The sequence below is a fragment of the Oryctolagus cuniculus genome, chromosome 8 (assembly GCF_964237555.1).
Source record: "Oryctolagus cuniculus chromosome 8, mOryCun1.1, whole genome shotgun sequence".
NCBI lineage: Eukaryota > Metazoa > Chordata > Mammalia > Lagomorpha > Leporidae > Oryctolagus > Oryctolagus cuniculus.
The window spans coordinates 80,745,618-80,767,368 of NC_091439.1; the positions used below are offsets into that span (position 1 = coordinate 80,745,618).

A 21,751-nucleotide genomic window follows, 5' to 3' on the forward strand; every position below is an offset into this window, starting at 1 on the left:
GGAAAAATAACATTATTTGTATTGATTTTTGGGAAACTTTAAGTAATTTTTCAAGTATTGAGGACCAGTTGTCTCAACCCTATTCCTCATATACTGCCTAAAGCAATCAACTACTGCCTATTTTTTCTACATCTTAAAAAATAAGTTTATGATTTTGATTTTTCTTTAATTTTACTTTCAGATCTTAGTCTCAAGATCTTGACTATAAAACTCATTTTTCATGGACTAATTTTCAAGTTTGGGAATTATTTAAGCCACTTGCTGTTCCACTATTTCCTCCTGCTTTCTGGCCAATTCACTGATCATTAGCACCTCTAACAGATGGTGAGCACAGAGGAAAAGAAGAGCAGTTAATTTTGCTATTTGCTGGAAACTCAAATAAAAGATTTGGTGGATAGGACATTAAAATTAATACCTTAAATAGCATTTAAAATTGGTCTGTAGAAAGATGACAGTCTCTCGAGTCACTAAAGAATGGAATAACAATTATTGTCAAACACTTGGCCAGCATAAGTAATACAGGAGAGGGAAATTGTTCTGTCGTTTACGTAAGGAGATATTATTGCCCATACATTAGTGAAAAGAGTCCAGAATTTGTACTTGAATAGCCTACATTCAAAGTCTTTCTCCATCCTTTATTAACTTATGTGATTGTGAGTAAGGCAAATACAATGGTCTTTGTTCTCTCTTCTGGAAAACGTAAAGAATAATGGATTTTTCATAGGATGTCTGCAATGAAAAGACATCATTTCTAGGAAAGGGCTTGAAGCACTGTAAGGACCATTCCTGTTATTTTATTATTTTTTTATCATTATGAATGTGTTTGAATGAGTTATATTGATTCATTTATGCTTTCTTATTTAGTTTTCATGAAAGGTAGTTTCCTAATGATTATGCTTACACTCTTAACAATGAAATAATTTATCTTCTTGATAATACAGTTATTTTAAATATTGAAGGCAATGGCCTTCACCCCATGTCTCTAGTTAACCGAGATGAAACCCAACCAGGAAAATAACATTCGAGCAAGCATAGCGTAACTATGCCTTGTATATGGGACAATTAGCAGCCTTAGCAACTTAGCTTTTATCTTGATTGTGTATTTTCTGTTACTGGGGTAAGAATCCACAAGGAGGTAAGAGTTCTTCCTTCTCTTTAATTTTGAAAATTAGACCAGATAAAGCAAGAAATGCAGAGGGGAAGAGAACAGAATTGGAGACAAAAAGCCAAGTATTATTTAAAAAGCTTGGAGTAAGATGAGAATATGATGAAATGAGCGTTGCCTAGACAGATGATGAGGCTTCGAATGTACGTGACACTGCAATTAGACACATATATTATGAATGTGAAGGACTTGCTGATGATTTGCTTTCTATACATCTGAGTATATGACAATACAAACTATTTTAGAAGTCACACATGTAATTTAGGTAGATTATAAATAAAGAATTATTGAATGAAGGTGTTTTTCCATGGCAATGTTTAATTTTCTTTAAAATTTATACTTAGTAGTATGATCTCAGGGTCAGTGCTGTAATGTAGTGGTTACCCTAATGCCTGTGACTCCGACATCCCATTTGGGCAACTGCCTTTTCAAAACCTGGATGCTCTACTTCCAATCCAGCTCCCTGCTAATGGGCCTGGGAAAGCAGCAGAAAATGGGCAGAGTGTTTGGCCCCTGCCATCCACATGGGAGACCCAGATGGAGTTCAGCCTTGGTTGTTGTAGCCATTTGGGGAGTAAACCAGTGTATGGAAGATCTCTCTCTCTGTCTTTCTTTCCCTCTTTCTCTGTAACTCTGCCTTTCAAATAAATAAATAAATCTTTAAAAAAAGATTTCAACACGATGATAAGCTTGAAATCTACAAAATGGTATGTGTTTCAAGTGAATGTCCATATTACTGTTGCTTGCATACTCATGAAATTAGATTTTTACTACCTTGAATTTTATGCTAATTTTGTATTAAGAATTGAGTCCACAAATGGAAGGTGCATGTCTGAAGCAATGTTTCTTTTTATGGATGTGCGTGTGTGACGTGAATGCATATGGTTGATGTGTATGTGTGTGAGAGCATGTGTGAACCTGCATAGGCCTGTAATCATGGATGTATACAGAAAGCAGAGAAGATGGTGAGATAAAATGTGAATAGGGGGAAAGTAAAGACTGGAAACGACAGGAAAATGAATGAAGTTGTGAGTCAGCAAGCACAGGAAAATATAAAATAATGAGAGATTTAGAAATAGGTATGCAAGTAGAAGCAAATCTTTCTCTTGGAGCTGATTGGAGGAACTCTGCTTATCCTGGACAGACAAATTTAGTATTTTAACAGAACCCAGTAAATTCCTAAATATAGATTTAAACACAAAAGAAAACTATTTTAATTGGAAATCGAGGCTTGAATTTGAGGCCCAGACAAAAAAAGACCTTCCTTTTGTTAATAATAGAATCCAAAGCACCATCTAAGATGGGTATAAACACAAAGATTGACACTCAAATGTTGGGGCTAGTGCTGTGGTGTAGAAGGTTAAGGCTCTGCCTGCAGTGCTGGCATCTCACTGGTTCAAGTCCCAGCTCTTCCACTTCCAATCCAGCTCCCTGCTTGTGGGCCTGAGAAAGCAGTAGGAGATGGCCCAAGTTCTTAGGCCCCTGTACCCATGTGGGAGACCTGCAAGAGGCTCCTGGCTCTGGAATTCTGCCTGGCCCAGTACCAGCCATTGCAGCCATTTGGGGAGTGAACCAGTGGATGGAAAATTAATTCTGTCTCTCTATCTCTCCCCTCTCCCTTTCTATTTCTGCCTTTAAAATAAGCAAACAAACAAATAAATCTTTAAAAAATACTCAAAATGTTAACAAAACTTAACACCAATGGGAAATTTTTAATATTTCTCTGTAGTTTCTATGTTTCATTAGTTGAACTAATTTTGTAATTAGACAAAACTGAACAAAAACGATTTTGCAAATCACTTTGATTCATAGAATTGTTTATGTACAATCTGCTCTGGGAGTCTTGGGGATGATGTAGGGTGACGTGGGCTGCCACCACAAATAAGTTAATTCATAAAAGTGTGGTGAGGGTTCATCCCATGCTCCTCTCAGGATCCAAATGGGCACAAAATATGCTTCATTTCTAAAGCAACTGCTGCTAGCAGGCCTGGAAGGGAATCAGAGAGACAAGAAAGAATCTGAGCCATAATAGACTCTTCTACTATGTTCTCTTTTGCACTTTCTCTCCTTTACTATTTTTTGTAATTATTTAATTAAAAGGCGCGCGGGGGCGGGGGGGCAGATGCAGATGAAGAGAGAGCTCTTATTCATTGGTTCATTTTCCAAATACCTGCAAAAGTATTGACTAGGTCAGACTGAAGCTGGGAGTCAGGAACACAATCTAGGTCTCCCAAGTGGATGGCAGGGACTCAGCACTTGAGCTATCACTTGCTGTCTCCCAGGGTCTGCATTAGCAGGAAGCTGGAGTCAAGCAAGGAGCTGAGGGGTCGGTGCTGTGGCACAGCAGGTTAAAGCCCCAGCCTGCAGTTCTGGCAACCCATATGGGCACCAGTTCGAATCCCAGCTGCTCCACTTATGATCCAGCTCTCTGCTAAGTATTGCGCCTGGGAAAGCAGTGGAGTATGGGCCCAAGTCCTTGGGTTCCTGGATCCATGTGGGAGACACAGAAGCAGCTTCTATCTCCTGGCTTCATATTGACTCATCTCTGGCCATCACAGCCATTTGGGGAGTGAGCCAGCAGATGGAAGACCTCTTTCTCTGCCTCTACCTTTGTCTGTAACTCTGTTTTTCAAATAAATAAAATAAATTAAAAAAAAATAAAAGGAGCTGAGACTAGAAGCCAGTACTGTAATATGTGACGTGTGTGTCCTACGTGGTATTTTAACTGCTGTGCCAAATGCCAGTCTTCCTTTTATTATCTGTCTTACAGGAATTCTATTAGATGGTTTATGTCTAAGCAATTTAAACAGCAGCAGTGCATACCTATTCCCTGACCCCTGTGTTCCAAAGCCACGGGGAAAAGTGGGAATGAAACTCTCTCCATTTCTATCCACCTTATTTAGCTAAGACAAAGATGAACTTCGTCCAAAAAAAGGAGATTCCACCAGGTAATAAAAAGAAAACAAAAACAACACAGATGTTTGAAAGTACACATGCTATAAAGCATAGCATTCTGTCCTAATCCTGAAGTCAGATCTCAGCATATCCCCGTTACCCACACAAATTCTGCATTGTTGGTGAGACTGTAGGAAATGTTAGGATGTTGGCAGTTCTTGACTATGCTGTTTGTTACTGTGGTTTTGCCCTCCTAGGAATTTATATTTTCTTAAAAGAAAACATAATTAAAGAGCCCAGTATCTGTTATTAATGGACAATAGGGGGGCATGAATAACTCTATGCTAAGGGCTTCAAAGACTCTGGCAAGGAATCTAGGGACATTTTTGCAATTTTTAAATGATTAAATATATTCAGATATATATTTTAATCCATCTGGTCTAAGGGTAACATGTGACCCATATATCTGAAATACTAGAAAAAGCGAATATACAAACTCTTGCTGAATTTCCTTAACTGAAGTCCAGATAAAGAAAGGCCTGAGAGAAACAGTTTCCAGAGGCTTTGTCTTTGGCTGGCTTTCCTGTCCTTGCCTCTGGCGATGCTGACCCTCAAACAACTGTCCAAGTGTACTGAGGTCATTATCTTTTCCTTCCTCCTCCTGTTTCAGTTCTTGGCCTCTGGAATGCCTCAGGTCCTGGAGGTATTACCCATCTCCCCTGCAAACATTGAAACCCTCAAAACCTGCCCGCCTCTGATACTGACTTTTCACAGACCCTTCTTCTGAAGCTATCTAGGACCTAGGAGTCCTGCACAGTGAGCCCTTGCCCTTGAATCACTTCTGGATTTTGTAGCATTTGTCAGAAGCACACCTTTAGCTCAGAATTGAGTTTGGTTCATAAAATTCCACTTTAAGTGATCTCCTGGGCAAGTGTTTAGTCTTGACCCTGGGAACCAGGTGGCAGACACTGTTTCCCTGGAGACTCTCTCAGTCACAGCAGCATCTTCCTCTGGTGAAAACCAGACTTCAGATCTCTTGTTAAAGAGTTTCTTAAAATATTGCAATCACGCACTGGAAAGATGTCTCCTGGACCCAATTAGCCCACAAACATGGGAGAAATAGCGTACTCTGGATCCCACGAAAAGCTGACAAGTAATGACTCTCTTGCTCTACAGTCTTTGCAGAATTCCCAGGGGGCTTCTCAGAAAAGAATGCAATGGTGGTTCTTATTCTGCAGAGTTGTGAAAGCGGAGGGAGTAGATGGGGCTGGTATTGGGGGGTGTGATACCCACCAATACCCACATGCCTACCGTTTCGTTTTACTGTGCTTGGTAGCTTAGGAGAATCATGAATGTATCACCAGCATCAGTGAAGTGATGTCAAGACAGAGCCAGCAGATACGAAGGGAAACGCCTTGGACACATGGAATAGGGTGTGTCTCAGAGGTGGATCTTAATCTTTCAAACTAGCTTCTACCCTGTAACCACCCGCCATGAATTCAGTTCTGTTTCACCTTGATCTAAATTGCTGTAGTAACAATTTATTAAATCCTGAAATAGGTTGCCGACATGATAGGTTTCCGGTCTTTATCAAACGTCACAATCTTTTGAATCATACCTGCCAAGACTGGCCCTCCCAAGGCTTTTGAGTGCATCAGGCATGTGCAGATTTCATGTTGGTTAATTTTATCATTTTCTAAAACTGCTCATGGGTATTCACCTGCCAGCGCTCCAAGAACCCGCAAGACCATGTGAACTGATGATGGGCATTTATTCCCACCAATTAGAAAATAAGCTATGTTGCTTCTAGCTAGGAATTCCATACACAGTGTTTTGTTTTTTTTTTGTCCCCCCCCCTCCCAAAGGCTATATCAAAAGAGTTTTCCCTCCCCCAACACAACTTAATTTGATTCATGAAAGGGCTGAGAATTCTCTAGCCAGAAAATCAAAGTTTTCTAATAGGACCTCAGTCTGGAAGGGGGCAGATGGTTTTCTCCAAGAAACTGGAAAAAAAGAGGATGATGAAGAGGAAGGACCCATCTGTGTCCATCAGACTCTCTATTTGAGGTGTTTGTTTCTAAATCGCAACACGGGGCCTCTTTCCATATCACCAGAGGCCTCTAAGGAGGACACTTGTTTGAGGTCTAGCGATGATTTCCACATAGTCTAAAGCAGAGATATTCGCAGAGCTTTCGAAATCAGTGAACTTGGCCCCGCAGGCCACCGGAAGTGTCCGATCTCGATGTGAAAGATGCTTTTGGCGATGGTGGGAAGTGGAGACCTGCGTCAGCGTCATCTGTTCATCACTCAGTCCTCCCTGCGTCTCGTGTTGTGCGTTTCTGGAACACACGATAAAGAAGCACATGCACTTTGAAGTTCTCTAAGGAGCTAACTAGCGACCATCCGTCAAAACAGACATTTCCAGGAATAGGAGAGTAACGACACAGGTACTTCTCCTTGCAGAAACGAAGATTTTTATCCAAGCAAGTAAGACCGGTGTGGAGGGTTTTGTCAAAGAAATGCAGAGGTCCTTGAGGGCAGGGGACCCGCATTCCCCATCCCCCTGGCACCCGCAGCACAGCTCTGTGACTAGCACGTATCTGTGCTGCACTTGAAACCAGCGAGGCCAGCTGCAGAGGGAGCGAGGCGGGGCGGGTTCCTTCTGTGGGCCCTGGGGCCGGGCGTCCGGCTCAGAGATAACCCGGGGCGTGGGGAGGGCGGGGCTCCTGCCGCCTCCCCGGTAGTGCGGCGGAGTCCTCTGAAGCTGCCAGTTGCCAAATGAAATCTGAAACCGGGCTGTGTCTGAGGGTTGGCCCCACTCAGTTGTTCCAGCCTCTTGTACTGTATATTTACACATTCACACACGATCACTCTTTCTAACTTCTGGGACTGCTCTTTGCGCAAAGGCTAGCATTTCTCCAGTGCATGTAGCGACTCAACCCAGCTCCGGGTGCAGACCGGCGGGGCTGCGGCGGGGCTCAGAGGCCAGGGGCGCTGTCAGAACTGCGGCGGAGAGCCGCGAGGAGCTGGGCGCCGGCGGCTGCGGGGAAGCCCCCAACTTTCCACGGCCTCCGGTTCCGGTGCTGCGGGGCAGCCAAGTGAATGGGGCGCAGTCCTTGTGGCGTAGGGGAGAAGTGAAGGAGCCTCGCCGCCCCGAGTTCCCTCTCCCTTTTCTTTCGGCTGGTGCCTGGAGCCCTTTCCGTCGGAGCGGCAGCCGCGGTCCGGTGGCCGGGGTGCGCGCCCAGCAGGGTAAGTGGCGCGGCTGCGGGGCTGTGTGCGGAGCGGCCGCAGGAGGTGGCGTGTCCCAGCTGGCGCCGAAGGGAGGGGGCTGCTGCGGGTGAGCGGGACTCGCAGGAATCCGGGCTGGTGCAGCGTGTGTGCAAACGAGTGTGTGTGTGTGTGTGTGTGTGTGCGCGCGCGCGCGAGCTCGTGATGGGAAACGCGAGCTGGTTGTGTTTCTGGCTTTAAAAAAATCGCTGGGATTAATAAAAACTTTATGCAGTGAAGTTCCCTCTCTTCCTCCCGGTTGGTTTCCTCTCGTGTCTTAGAATTTTCTAGATAACAGGTATAAAAAGATAGGTTTTTATAATAAACTTTTTTTTTCTTGGTGAACACAAAGCATTAGGGGAATCTTTTAAGACTTTTAAGCTTTTTAAGCTTCTGGAAAGATTCTATCTAGATTTTTAGAAAAGATACCATTTTGATGAAGTATCCTTCTTCTCTTAAGGATAAATATATAATATGTTCTCATTTAAAAAAAAAAAACCCAAAACTTTAGACTGCCTATCTTGTATAAGTCCCCAAATAGAAGAAGTGTAATGTTGCCGTAAATTCCTTAGATACTAGGTTTTCACTATCAATGGTAATAGGAAGTCCAACCTCTCTTGTTGTCCGTATCTATTTTAAATCATTTCAGTTATCATTTTTAAGCATTCTCTGCTCCCATCATATTTTATGTTACTTGTTTTTTTAACCTCCCAAGCCATCATTATTTCATGTCCTTCTAAAAAGAGGACATGAATAAATCAAGCTAGACATTTGCAATATAAAAGTTGTTTGTGTATCCATAAGTAAAACAACATGTGTTGTTGTGTCTACTTGTGTAAGACAAATTAACTGAAATGCAGGGATATTTGCAGTAGAGTCTAAAAGCTTTACTCAATTAGGGGAAAGGAGATGGACAGACAGATTAAACACAAGCATTCATACCAGATTCTCACTGGAACTCAGAGCCAGCCCGCAAAGGCCAGCCTGGGTGTCAGTGTTGAACCGGGGCTGGCAAACTTAAAGTACACGGAATTAATATATTTGAAAATGCCAGCAAACAAGTCTAAAGCTGCATCAAACTTATTATCAACTCACTCCTTCTTTGAAAATTGTTTAATACTTCCTCTTCTCTGGGGGTATTTCAACTTCCAAGGCAGCCCAGTAATAAAACTCCCCCTTTCATCTTCCTGAGTGGCTGAACCTTAGGTAGCAAGTCTGCAAATCTGTTCTCTTTAGAGCCTTTACCGAGTTGTCAGAGAGCTCACCTTAGACACTTCGGGGGACTGAGATAGTGACAAAACTTGGAGGTAAATAATGTCCCTCACAGGAGCAGTGTTTTTGGTGGGGGGCCTTCAGGTGGGAATACAGTGAAAAGCGAGTTTTTTTGCGATCTGGAAAGGAGTGTGAGGCATGTGGTAGAGATAAAGAACTCAAGGGATATTAGAAAGGAGAACCTGCAATTCTTTCTGCATGGGGAAGCCTGTTGGAAGACTGCCCTTGCCTTTCCATTATATCACTGAACTTGGATTTATTATTTCATCTTAGAGTCTGGATTTGAGAGTGCTTTCTCTCTAGTATTCTTTTGGGCCATGCATAACTGTGAACCTGAACTACTTTGATAATACAGACCTGATACCAAGTGGGAAAGAATTACGTTCTGTAGAAGAAAAATTCCACTGCGGAAGACATGACTCTTAGGATGCACCCGTCTGGACAAGAACATGGATTTAAATGTAAAAGTGCTCAGGGAAATGCTTGCATGTTTTGCTTAGGTTGGTAACGGCCAGTGCTCTTAGAGCTTTCAGAGGTCCTGGTTTTATTTACTGTGGGATTTTGGACTCTCCAGAGTGAAGGGGGGGGTGGGGGGTGGGCAGGAAGGGTGAGGAATGTGCAGCAGGTGGTCATGAATAGCTTGAATCTGATTACTTTGCTGTCTTAGCCAAAGCCTAGGTGATGTTTACCAACAGTGCCCTTAATAGTTTCACCGTGACCTACTGGCCCATTGAGGAGTTTTCTTTCTGGCTCTGTTAGTGGCCCGGTTGGCTTTTCAGAGCTGAGAGAGGCAGCACCGGCAGCAAAGTTCGTGGGCCATGCGTGTTGTTTCCGTTCTTATGTGTGTGGTGCTGTAGCACCATCTTGGTTTCCTACAGTTCTTTTCCTGGACAGACCTGTAGAGCTCTTGCACTATGGATTGAGGTTGTGTAATGCTGATTCCTTCTTTCTTCTGTGTTTCACATTTTATTAAAAGTGAGTGTTCAGGAAAAACAAGATGGGGGGGAAGCAAGCAAAGCCTGGAGCTCTGTAAGAAGACACAGTGACTCAATGGGTCGCACGTGGGTGCGGAGGCGGTTGATAACAAGAACCAGAGGTGATCGCATTTTCCTGAGGAAGAAGGCAAAAGAGAGGTAAAATAAAAAGATGCCTGCTTATTATTAAAGCTATGGCTAGAGGATTAAGTTTTTCCCAGATGAAGAAGGGCATTTAAAAATAAAATCATCAATGGTCAAGTTAGCCCTGAAATTAATGCTGTTTATGTGAGAACTATAGCCTCATGTGGAGTCTCCCAATGGTGACCCGTCTTTCTCTGCTGTGTGAATTGAAACTTTACAAGGTTCTGATGGTTTCCGCAGCTAAGTAAAATCATATTTGGGAAGGGAAGCATTATTGTGATGAAGAGTCAAAGAAGATTTAGTTTCAGAGATCATTGTGTACATGTGTGCTTTTAAGCAGCGTCTACCCACTACTGTGACATGCTACAATTAATCTTTATGAAGTCCAGATTGGATTGTATAAACCCTTTGTTCTAAAACCTTTGTTGGATCCCAGTGACCTACAATGTTAACTCTAAACTCCTCAGAGCTTCCTCTTCCTATACAAGGGCTTCTTACTGATCAGAGTTCTGAGCTGCTGTTCATGGATTCATTCAACTAGAATGCCCTCTGCCTGGAAAGTCCCTGTTGACTCTCGGTGGCCCACTTCAGATGGAACTTTCTTTGGGAAAATTTATCTAGTTCTATGGAGGAAGAGTTAATAATTGCATCTTAATAGCTTCCATGGTGATCTTTTAAAACATATTTTGGGGGCCGGTGCTGTGGTGCAGCAGGTTAACACCCTGGCCTGGGGAGCTGGCATCCCATATGGGCGCCAGTTTGAGACCCAGCTACTTGTCTTTCAATCCAGCTCTCTGCTATGGCCTGGGAAAGCAGTGGAGGACAGCCCGAGTCCTTGGGCCCCTGCACCTGCGTGGGAGATCCAGAGGAGGCTCCTGGCTCCTGGCTTTGGATCGGCGCAGCTCCAGTCGATGTGGCCAATTGGGGAGTGAACTATCGGATGGAGGACCTCTCTCTCTCTGCCTCTCCTCTCTGTGTAACCCTGACTTTTAAATAAATGAATAAATCTTTAAAAATTAAAAAAAATCATATTTTGAATAATTGTTTTAATAACTTTTGTGCACCAGGAGTCTTCAAAAAGTTAATGGAAAATGTGTATTATGAAAAAAAGCATGTGAATTTAACATTTTTTACACCAAATATGAATTTCTATTTTGATTTTAGTTTTTCATGGACTTTTTCAAGCTCTCTTATACTTTCCCCTGCTGCCCAATTTCTGTCAGTGTATTGGTGGTGGGTGTATACAGATGTCCAATAAGGTGTCTGAAACCTGGTAGCCATTTGTTAATGTTTCCTAATGAAAGAGCAAAGCAAAAATCAATACAAGGCAAAATGAATGCAGTAGTGGTAGACTCTAGTTTATGGAGTTGTGTACCAAAAGTTCATTAGAGAAGTGCCTATTTGGACTCTGAGTTCATCTTCCAAAAGTAATATCCTCTAAAACACAATTTACTCTCTAGACCAGCCCATACATGCCTGTTTAATCTGTACAATAAATGAAATACTGTGCTTTTGCAATTCTAAAGCTAAAATAAAACAAACAAACAAAAGTACTGTGGAATCATCTTTTTCCTTTGAAAATCAAAAAATATATTTGAGCCTAAAGATAACAGAAACGTTTATAGCAAATATACATTTTCAACAATTGTTTTTGTGTTACACTATGAAATCTATAATCTATCAAATCCCAGTGGGAGGTCCCAGATTTGACTATAAGGACTAATAATGAAGTTAAATTTGGAGATACCGCCTGTGGAATGAGCAATATTCTTAATCAAACAAAATAAAAAAGGAAATTTTTGTTACTAGCAATTATCTTGAGTGCTGGTGCTTGAAGGAAATCAGATTTCATTAGGGGAGAACGTGGAGGTAGAGAGAGGGGTGGAAGTTTCAAAGGACACCTTATTTCATATAACTGATTATTATGAAGGGACTCCGTAAATTTTATGGTAAATGGAATTAAAAGATAAGTTTATTCTGGTGCAAAGTCTTCCACATATACCCTATTTTTTAAAAATAAGGAAGATGAAATCCATAGAAGCTTAGTAATTTGCAAAAAAATCACACAGCCACTACGTGGTGATTCTGGGATTCAAACTAACACATCTCCCTCCAAGTAAGAAACCTTTATGCTTATGCTCTAGAGATTAACCTCTGGGTTCATGGCTATCATATGCTTCAGTCTTGCAACTTTGGACAAGTTGTATTCACCACTCACAGTTTTCCCTTCTGTAAATATGGACATCTGATAATATCTGCTTCGTAATGTTACTATATATTTTTGATTTATAAAGTGAACAATGCATAGAAAGAGACTAGAAGGATGTCTGGCACTTGATAAGTCTCAATAAAAGTCAGTGGTTGTTATGGTTAAATTATGAATAGGGTAGTCCTGAGCAATGAGTTTTCAAATTGTAGTTTTTGATCTATCATTGGCTATTAAGATGCTTTTATTGGTTCATGACCATAATTTCTTTTTGAATGAAAAAGTATATTATATGTTGGAATGGACCTGAATAGAAAAATATCAAGATTCACTATGTGCAGTAAAAGGAAAACTTGTTCTGTATGTTTTCATTTCAGGTTTGTATGTGTGTGTACCCATCTTGCATACTGGGTAGAAATGAAAGATGTGCTCCTGATTATTGATAACAGTGCAGAAAATGTATTTTAGAAAATTCTTTAAGGTGATAGTTATCAAGTGTGGTGCCAGGGCCATCAGTTCAGTTTTACCTTAACAATGTGAATTATTGAGGTCTACCAGGGACCAGCCATTATGTTTTAGCAAGGTCTCCAGGTAATTCTGTGGCACCTTAGATAAGGGCCATTTCTAAATACAGTACTTTGTAAGTGGGTGAAAGTGCTTGTTGATATTATATTGACTGAAGATTGTAGCCATCTAAAAAATACTGTCCAATGTGTACATAGCTCTGATTTTGTGTATTTGTTTTTCTATACCACCTACTCACAATGCAGGTGGGTAAGTACCACAGAAGTGAATTAGTTAATATACAAAAAGACATTGAGTAGTTCAATTCTGTACGTTCTTTTAGAACTACAAGGTAAAAATCCCAGCATTCCTTGTGTGTAGCCCTGAATATCTAAATTGTATTTTACTTAAAGCATTTTATGATGAAAGTCCAGATGCCTGAACATATGTAAAATTAGAAAGTAAATTAAGAATTTGTAAGATAACTCAATATTATATTAATTGAGATGAAGCACATTCAAATAGGAGATAAGCAATCCAGTTAGTGCAATATTAATACTGATGTTTCAAGAAATCTATTTTGGTAAAATAAAAGTGGGATTTTTCTCTTCAAAGGAAATAATAAATATGTTTAAGGTCTTTATCAACTGTATGTTATTATTGTAAAGAGAGAACATGTAATATTGCATTATCCTGCCTTTGTTGCATGTGGTGGCATTTACTGTTCTATTTAGTTTATTATTGGTGAATATATTTACTTTAAAACTTTAAGTATTGTGTTTAAAAACACACCATCCAGATTCACTAAGAAGATGGAAGGCTTTCTTTTTCATTTTTCTTACAAAAAGAATATTACCTTAGATTTTTAAAAGGGAACTTTTAAATTGCTGTGTATCAACTCTTCTAAAAGTTATTTATAGTGTGTGAAAATATTTTTAAGGTCAAAGTGTCAGAAAAACGAATTTTGGGGGTAAAAAAAATTCTACCTTCTCATTCACCAGTTGTAAAAATGAGTAGTTGAGCAGTTTCTTGAGAGATGTTCTGAAAGGTCCTCCTTTATTATGCATTCTCTGGTTGGAGAAGGGTGAGAGGGCATCTGGAGAAGAGCCGGGAGAATGTGAGCGCTCATCCGACTTCTGGTGTTCATTAGCATCTAGTGCGTGGGCAAATCATGTATTTTCCTAGACTTTGGTCTCCCGATCTGTAAATTAAGTGAATTGCAGTAAATATGTTCTAGGCTTGCTCCAGCATTGAAAAAGTCTGTGTTGCCAAATGGTAGTGTCTTTTGTTGGCAGTTTTCGTGAGAACGTGGCTGTTTGCATGAATTTGGCAGAGCTCTGAGAAATGGTTATATATATATTTTTTTGTGTGTGAGGCTTTAGGAGGCACACACATAACATGATCAAGTTAATGTGGCTTTCCTCAACAGGTTTCATGTGCCAAAGGGCCAATTTTCATTAGCTGTGGGTTGGGAGGATGGGTGATATTACTCACAAGAAAAAAATGTGAAAATGCATGAAGATGTTTTTGGTCATCACATCTGGTGCCCATGGTCCAAGCACACCGTTATGCTTGACAATGTGTGATGATCCCTCACCACAAAGAATTTTCTTTTCCCCAGCACCAAGATCACCCTTATTGAGAAAACAGATAATGAAGTTAGAAAATTCCGTTTTAACTCCATATTTTAAAATAATCAATTGGAAATATGGCCATGTATTTTCTGCTGTTTCAGTAACACAGATGCAAGCAATATCTATTCTTAGAGAACAACTGGTGTTTATGATGCATAGGAGAGAACAGCCTCTAGCTCTTTGCACTATTTGTTAACTATGCAGTAAGAAAAGCAACAGAAATCTTGGCTTTGTTAGTACAGTGAGCAACTAACTTGAAGGCACACTAGAAATAGTTCCTTTGAGTGGAGGTTGCTAGTTTCCCTGATGACAATGATATTTGTAATGGAATAGCTTATAGAAGTTTCCATTCAAGATAACTAGGCATTGATGTTTAACTAAATGCAATGATTGAAGCATTCAATGCATAGATTTGATTCTCCATAGCAAGAAATATCACTTTTTAAAGTTCTATCCATAGTGATGACATGAGTACTTCCTTGCTGTCCTTGGGCCTCCTTCTGTGCTTGTGTTGGCTGTGTGTCTTCTGGGTAGTCTAAGGATAGAGGCCATTTAGCAAGGGTGATGCAACCAGGGCCTTTTCAAAACCTTTGCAATGTTTCAAATTTGGGCTCAATTCATTTTGGAATCATTTAAATCACAAGATCATTAACAGAAAATCTTTTCTCTCTTCCACCTTCCTTCTTGCATTTGTCAAGTCCCTGTTTATTAGTGTGTGTATTAAAACTACCATTCTTACAGCTGTCAGATGCTGTGGATGTAAAAGGTGTGGGATGCATAAACTTGCTGCCCAGCAACCCAGAACCAACTTGCTATTTTTCAGGAATGAAATGGTGCTCCTTTTCCCTGTTTTGCCTGGGTCTTTACACCTGTGCAGAAGAGGGGTGGGTAAAGAGAACCATCATTGAAGTAATTTCTCTTTTCCCATCAATTTGATGAAAATTTCGGTTGGATGAGAAAGTTGAAATTGCAGAATTAAAAACAGAAAATCTTCTGGATAATCTTTCATGTTCATGATCTGTACTCGGCCTGCTCAGTAGCTCCAAAAACAGTGAGAAGCGTGCGCTACCTTCTCAGGATGAATTTGTCAAACTGCAGAAGGAAAGCTTACTTAGAAACATCTATTACCATCTCACCTCTAAAAGCTTTCCCTACAGAAAAGAAGTCCAAAGTAATTTAGGTGATTTGACCCAGAACACACCATCAGAGGAGCAAGCAGACCAGGCTCTTGCTTCTTGGTGACTGACCTCTTCCTCGGGGCCTTTTGCACTAGGGGTTTTCTGAGAACGCTCACCTTAACCCTTCTCTTAAGAGGGGTCTTCAGGAAGTCCTTGGAAAATGCAGTTTTCAAAGCACTTTTGCACTGGAATAAACCAATCTTCTTGAACTTTTTGCAGTCTCCTTGGCTGTGCAACCTGAAAGGTACTAGTTAATCCCCATCTTTGGCAGGATTGAGAATAGAGACACACGATTTTCTGTGCTCTGGAGTTCCAATGAGGAACGTGAGCTGAGGAATTCCCATATTCAGTGCCAGAAGCTGAAAGAAACCACTGAAAGCTGTCTTTTACCTAGATGGCTGTCATCCTCCCTAAGCCTCACCTTTGTTTTTCTTCTTTTAGCGAAGTGGTCTCAATATTCTTTTTTTTTTTTTTTTTTTTTTGACAGGCAGAGTGGATAGTGAGAGAGAGAGACAGAGAGAAAGGTCTTCCTTTTGCCGTTGGTTCACCCTCCAATGGCTGCTGTGGCCAGCGCACCGCGCTGATCTGAAGGCAGGAGCCAGGTGCTTCTCCTGGTCTCCCATGGGGTGCAGGGCCCAAGCACTTGGGCCATCCTCCACTGCACTCCCAGGACACAGCAGAGAGCTGGCCTGGAAGTGGAGCGACCGGGACAGAATCTGGTGCCCCGACCGGGACTAGAACCCGGTGTGCCGGCGCCGCTAGCCGGAGGATTAGCCTATTGAGCCGCGGCGCTGGCCTCGATATTCTTATAAACAATGAAATAGGGAGCCTGCCATCTTTCTGGGGCAGTTGGCTCCATGTTGGCTAGCTTTCCAAGTTTTTAGGTTGGAAATACATCATTATTTCTATGATCTTTAAGTTCATATACCATTACCCATATGATCTTCTGAAATGCAAACTATTGTTTTGACTATTTCAATTAAATCTAATACTGTTTAATATTAAGCAAAACAACTACATCTTGTTTTAATTAATACTCATTGCATATACTGATGTCAATTTCTTATTGTATTAGAACTTACTAAACATTCACCTATTTTAGATTAAATGTTTTTGTTATTAAGGTAATTTTAAAGTATAAAATTTTAACACTTGAGCAGTACTTAAATTTCTATATTAACTACAATGAATTTTTTTACTATGATATGGTAGTTTTTACAAATGCATGAAAGCATATTAGTGCAAGTAAATTTATAGTTTATGCATAATTTCTTACCCAGTAGGAAGAATAAATTTAATTCTCAAATCATATACATCATATAAATAAGATTCATTTCTAAGAATGGAATAGTGTTAAAGCATTTCTTTTGGGACAAAAATCTAATCATGAACAATTTATTCAATAAATTAATAATTTTCCTTTCTATTTAGAAATATGTATACTTCTTAAGAAGAGCAAATAGATCCACAACTAACATCTTTAAAATCATTTTCATATGCTTGGATTAACCCTAAAATTAGCTAAAAATATACCATATTAATATCAAGGTACAACTTGTGATATTTCTTCATTTTTGGTTACATGTTTAAGCTAGTTCTTTAAATATTTTTATTTTTTAATATTAATTATGCTGAAGCCATCTAATGTAAATTGAATGTTATCAATACACTGTAGCTTTTCATTCAATTCAGTATTCAAATCATACCATGATCATACATTGTTCTTTTAGTTTACGATATTCATATTCCTGAACAACAAAGAAATATTTAATGTTTAAGAAACATAACGTAGGAAACAAAAACAAATAAAAAGCCTGGTTAATCTCTTTAAGCCAGTCCAGTGGTCGTGGAAGGTGTGAGAGAGAATGGAGGAAGAAAAGAGGACCCAGTTCTTGGTGACTGCTGTGTAAGTCTGCAAAAACACAGTTCTTTGCATGCAGTGCTGTTATTTTCTCTCTGTTTGCAGTCCTGTCCAGAACTATTTAATTTGTGGAACATTCCAGGCAGTATCCTTAGCTTCCCTGAGAGGCGTCTGGGGCTGGTGCTTGAGGACCCGGACGGACTCCTTTCTGAAATGGGGAGGACAAATAGAGCCTTTGGCTGTGTGCGCATGGCCCAGCTGGGAGAGAGCCCTTTCAGGGGGCACCATGTGAGTTCTTTGTGCAGCTGAGCTGAGCAAACTGCTCCACGTACCTTGGCAGGCAGTTTTGAAGAGTGTAGGATGCCTTCTCAGGAACAGGGGGTTAGTTCTGTGTCTCCATAGAGAGAATTCTAAACAGTTATGCTTCCTTCAGACTGTGGTGATGGCTCAGTGGTGTTACACCAGGGGCTGCTTGTGCAGTATCTTTCCAAGCAAGAATAGGACACTAGTGGCTCATGATGGGGAGTGCTTATGTGTGGGTAGCAAGTAACACTCTGACCTAATGAATTGCAGTCCTAATAGCAGCATAGTCTTGCTTCAGTTTTCTGTTAGTTTGATGCAATAAATATTACATAATCTGTTAGAAATGGCCATTCAATAAAAAATAAAATTACACTGAACTATTTTGTGGCAAAGCTATTAGTGTACGATATCATTTATGAGGTGTATTATAAAAATGAAACACTAAAGTACTTCGGCAAGAGAAAGGATATGTAAAGGTCATATTAATATGGGCCTGCAGGGAACAGAGAGGAGCTGCAAGGAGAGAGGGGAAGGAAAAGTCTATCTGTCCTGTTAAGGTGGAATGTGATGGAATTACTGGCCATATTTCACATTAGTCTGTGATACGCCGACGTACGGCTGGTGACGCTGTTTGTCAAAGCTGACAGGGAACGGATACAGTAACTGTTTAAGAGATTGCAGGTCGATTGCTGGTACCAACGTTGACCCATACATTGAAACTAGAATACTTAAGGCTTAGCAGCAGGCAGTGAAGGTCTCCGATAATCAGGTTCAGTTTTCACCTTAAATCTAAGCACTGATTGGAAATAAAGGTATTAGCTGCATTTTTTTGAGTTGCTAGTTCCTTTATCTTGCAATTTCCTGGAGTTCTATCTTTAAATTTTCAAAAAATTCTCTCTAGAATATGTTCACATGTGAACCAGTCTACCTGTCCCTTTTCCAAGGAACTGTGATTTTATTAATAAAAGGCGAGAAAGAACCGTTACTTTTGGACTGTTAAGAACTATGGACAGGGGCCGGCACTGTGCCTTAGCGGGTAAAGCCTGCACCTGCATGGGAGACCCAGAGGAAGCTCCTGGCTCCTGGCTTCGGATCCATGCAGCTCCGGCCATTGCAGTCAAATGGGGAGTGAACCAGTGGATGGAGGAGCTCTCTCTGTCTCTCTGTCTCTCTCTCTCTCTGTCTCTCTCTCCATGTGTGTAACTCTGACTTTCAAATAAATAAATAAATCTTAAAAAAAAGAACTATGGACAAATAGCCATAGACATTTTGGGGGCAGTTTTTAAGAATAATCTGGCAGCCCCAGCTGCTGTCACAGTGGCACAATAACCTATCACAGGGCTATGATTCCCAACTGTGGTAAATAAATGGCTGCTAACTAATATTTCATAGTGTATTGAAAGTTCTCTTTTTTGTTTTCCAAAACAGAGCTTATGGTATGATATTATGAAAGCCTCAATAACTGCAAATTATTAAGGATATTTTTCCCTATGGAGACCACCTAATGTAATTTGAAGAATCTCACAGTTTTAAACTTTTTCTGTCTTTAGTCCAATATAAGTGTTCCATTCTGCAACTCCAATTTAACTTTTATTAATAGGATTATTTAGTTTACATCTTCTTTTTTTAAGATTTATTTATTTATTTGAAAGAGTTACAGAGAGAGGGAGAAACAGAGAGAGAAAGAGAGAGGTCTTCCATCCGCTGGCTCACTCCCCAATCTGCCACAACAGCCTACCAGAGCTGTGCTGATCAGAAACCAGCATCCAGATACTTCCTCCAGGTCTTCCCAGGCAGGTGCAGGGGGAGGACTTGGGCCATCTTCACTGCTTTCCCAGGCCATAGCAGAGAGCTGGATCAGAAGTGGAGCAGCTGTGACTCAAACTTGCACCCATTTGGAATGCCGGCACTGCAAGGCCAAGGCTTTACCAGCCACACCGCAGTGCCAGCCCCAGTTCACACCTTCCAGTTATTCAAATAAGATTGACTTTTTTTTTCAACCTGTGACTGATATTTGCAAAGGTTAACATAGAACTTGTTACCCTAGGTTGATCAATTATCTTATTATCTTGCTTTATTCTCTGGAAAGTTTTGACTGAATTTGGCGTGCTATTAAAATGGGTTGTAATCTATCACATAAAAGTAATGCTTTCTTAGGCTAATTTTAAGTTGATAACCTTTTCATAATTAATAACTGTACATTATATTTTTTTTTAGCTCATTGATGGCTAGGGTGGTATTCTTCCATTTAATGTGAATTCTTAAGAAAATAACAATTTTGTTCTGTCTCATTTCCTTTGCTAACAGTTGTGTTTGATTTTAAGCGTCAGTTTCAGAAATTATGATTACATCAGTAAGTGATGGAACTTAGTCTCGTCTGCTATGCATTGCCGCTTACTGTTCTGCGACTTGTTCATTGGTTTTCACAAATAAGTCAGGTAGGTGCTCTTTCAGCTGAGATGTTAGCTAGAGACCACTGGGACTCCCAGGGGCTGTTCACACCGTAGAAGCCAGGCTGAAGGAGAGGATTCAGGTGAACCAGTGCTTACTGAAGACCTGGAATTGTTGTTTTTTATCTAGGGTTTTGTCCTCAATTTCCACCTGTCTCTTGGCCAACAAAGGCTCTTCCAGAGTGCATTGCCAACCAGGAGACTGAGGACTTGGGCCTGTGAGGACCTTCTGGGTATCTGCAATGCTGTCTCACAGAATTAGCCTCAAGTTTCCTTGGAGGTTTCAGCTGCTTCATGTTCTGAATTCTAATGAACTTGAAACTGTACTGAGCAGGTGACAGCTGTGAGTTAGAGACCCGTCAACAGCTCATTTACTTCTATTCTGATTCAGAGTGATAGGCCCTTTCCTCTTTGAAGTTAAATATCCAGTTTCTGTCTTTACTTTCTTTGGTTTCTCTTTCTTCTAGTTGGTTCTTTTTCTTTCTTTTTTTTTTTTTGTTTTGTTTCTTGTGTTATCTCTTTATTACCTTAGAACAGTTTCCTGGAAGTATTAAACTTTCTTATGACCTTTCCCATTCCATATTTTCATTATTGTGAGTCAAGGTGTTTATCTGACCATCTGTCTCCTTCAATGATACATTTTCAGGATGAGCTACAGTGGTTATTTTGGGTCTTTTTGGAGCCTGCAAAGCCACTATAAATTTCTAAAACCTTCCTGAGCAAACAGTTGTATTATTAACTCCATCTCCCATAAAGCCTTTGTAGAAATGTAAAACTGGAGAAGCAGCTGAGTTAGTAAACATTACATTCGTCAAATTACTAGGGATGCTAACTTCAGTTCCTCAGGTGAGATCTGCCCTGTTTCTGTACTGGGAATTGCTAGTTTCCCTTTTATAATGAATCAGTATCACATGGAAGACTCTTTGAAACTGTGTAAGTGACCAGCTTTTCATCATACTTTAAATCGTGGATTTTAGTGCTCCTTAATCATTCTTGCCTGAAACATATGTTATTGTAGCGTTTGCCAAATAGTGATTTTCTGTTTTCATTGTTCCATCAACATTTGCTAAAATTCTCTGTAAGGGAGAGCTTTTCCTCCACCTCACTCATTTACTTACACGATTGCTTGTATACATCACTGTGGACTCATGGGCATCTGTTTTATTCTGAGTTACAATCTGTTACAGCTGTTATGTGGGTACTTCAGAAAGTTCATGGAAAATGCCTATCATGAGACTATGCATGGACTTAAAAAACTTTCTGTATCAAAGTCAACATTGTTTTTGATAGGCAGAGTTAGACAGTGAGAGAGAGACAGAGAGAAAGGTCTTCCTTCCGTTGGTTCACCCCCCAAATGGCCACTATGGCCGGCGCGCTGCACTGATCCAAAGCCAGGAGCCAGGTGCTTCCTCCTGGTCTCCCATGTGGGTGCAGGGCCCAAACACTTGGGCCATCCTCCACTGCCTTCCTGTGCCATAGCAGAGAGCTGGACTGGAAGAGGAGCAACTGGGACAGAATCCGGCGCCCCAACCAGGACTAGAACCCTGGGGTGCCGGCACTGCAGGCGGAGAATTAGCCTAGTGAGCCGCGGCGCTGGCCAAAGTCAACATTTTTTAATTATATTTTTCCTTGAACGTTTGGAATTGCCCTTGTATTTATTTTGTCATGGAAATTGTCCACGTTTGGCCATTGGGAGCTACTTCAAATTGGCTCCTTTCTTCATATCGCCAGCATTCATAGAGCATCGCTTCATTTCTGGTACCACAGAATGCTCCTGGCTTCTCTAATAATTCCTTTGATCCAGCCCTGTGCCCCCCACTTCTCCAAGATGCCTGAAGTGTCTCTTACTGCAGGCTAGTATTCAGGAACCAAGTGTTGAGTGTTAGTTGTGCTCATTC

The 21,751-nt window shown here is 40.7% G+C and overlaps 1 protein-coding gene across 1 annotated transcript in view; it reads left to right on the forward strand.

Moving 5' to 3' along the window:
* The first annotated feature begins 6,962 nt into the window (after positions 1-6,962).
* The window catches only part of ARHGAP24 (Rho GTPase activating protein 24), a 518,143-nt gene continuing 503,354 nt past the window's right edge, over positions 6,963-21,751 (forward strand). Inside the window, exon 1 of the mRNA XM_070047901.1 lies at positions 6,963-7,309. The gene's annotated coding sequence lies outside the window, so the exon portion shown is untranslated. The remainder of the gene's footprint in view (positions 7,310-21,751) is intronic.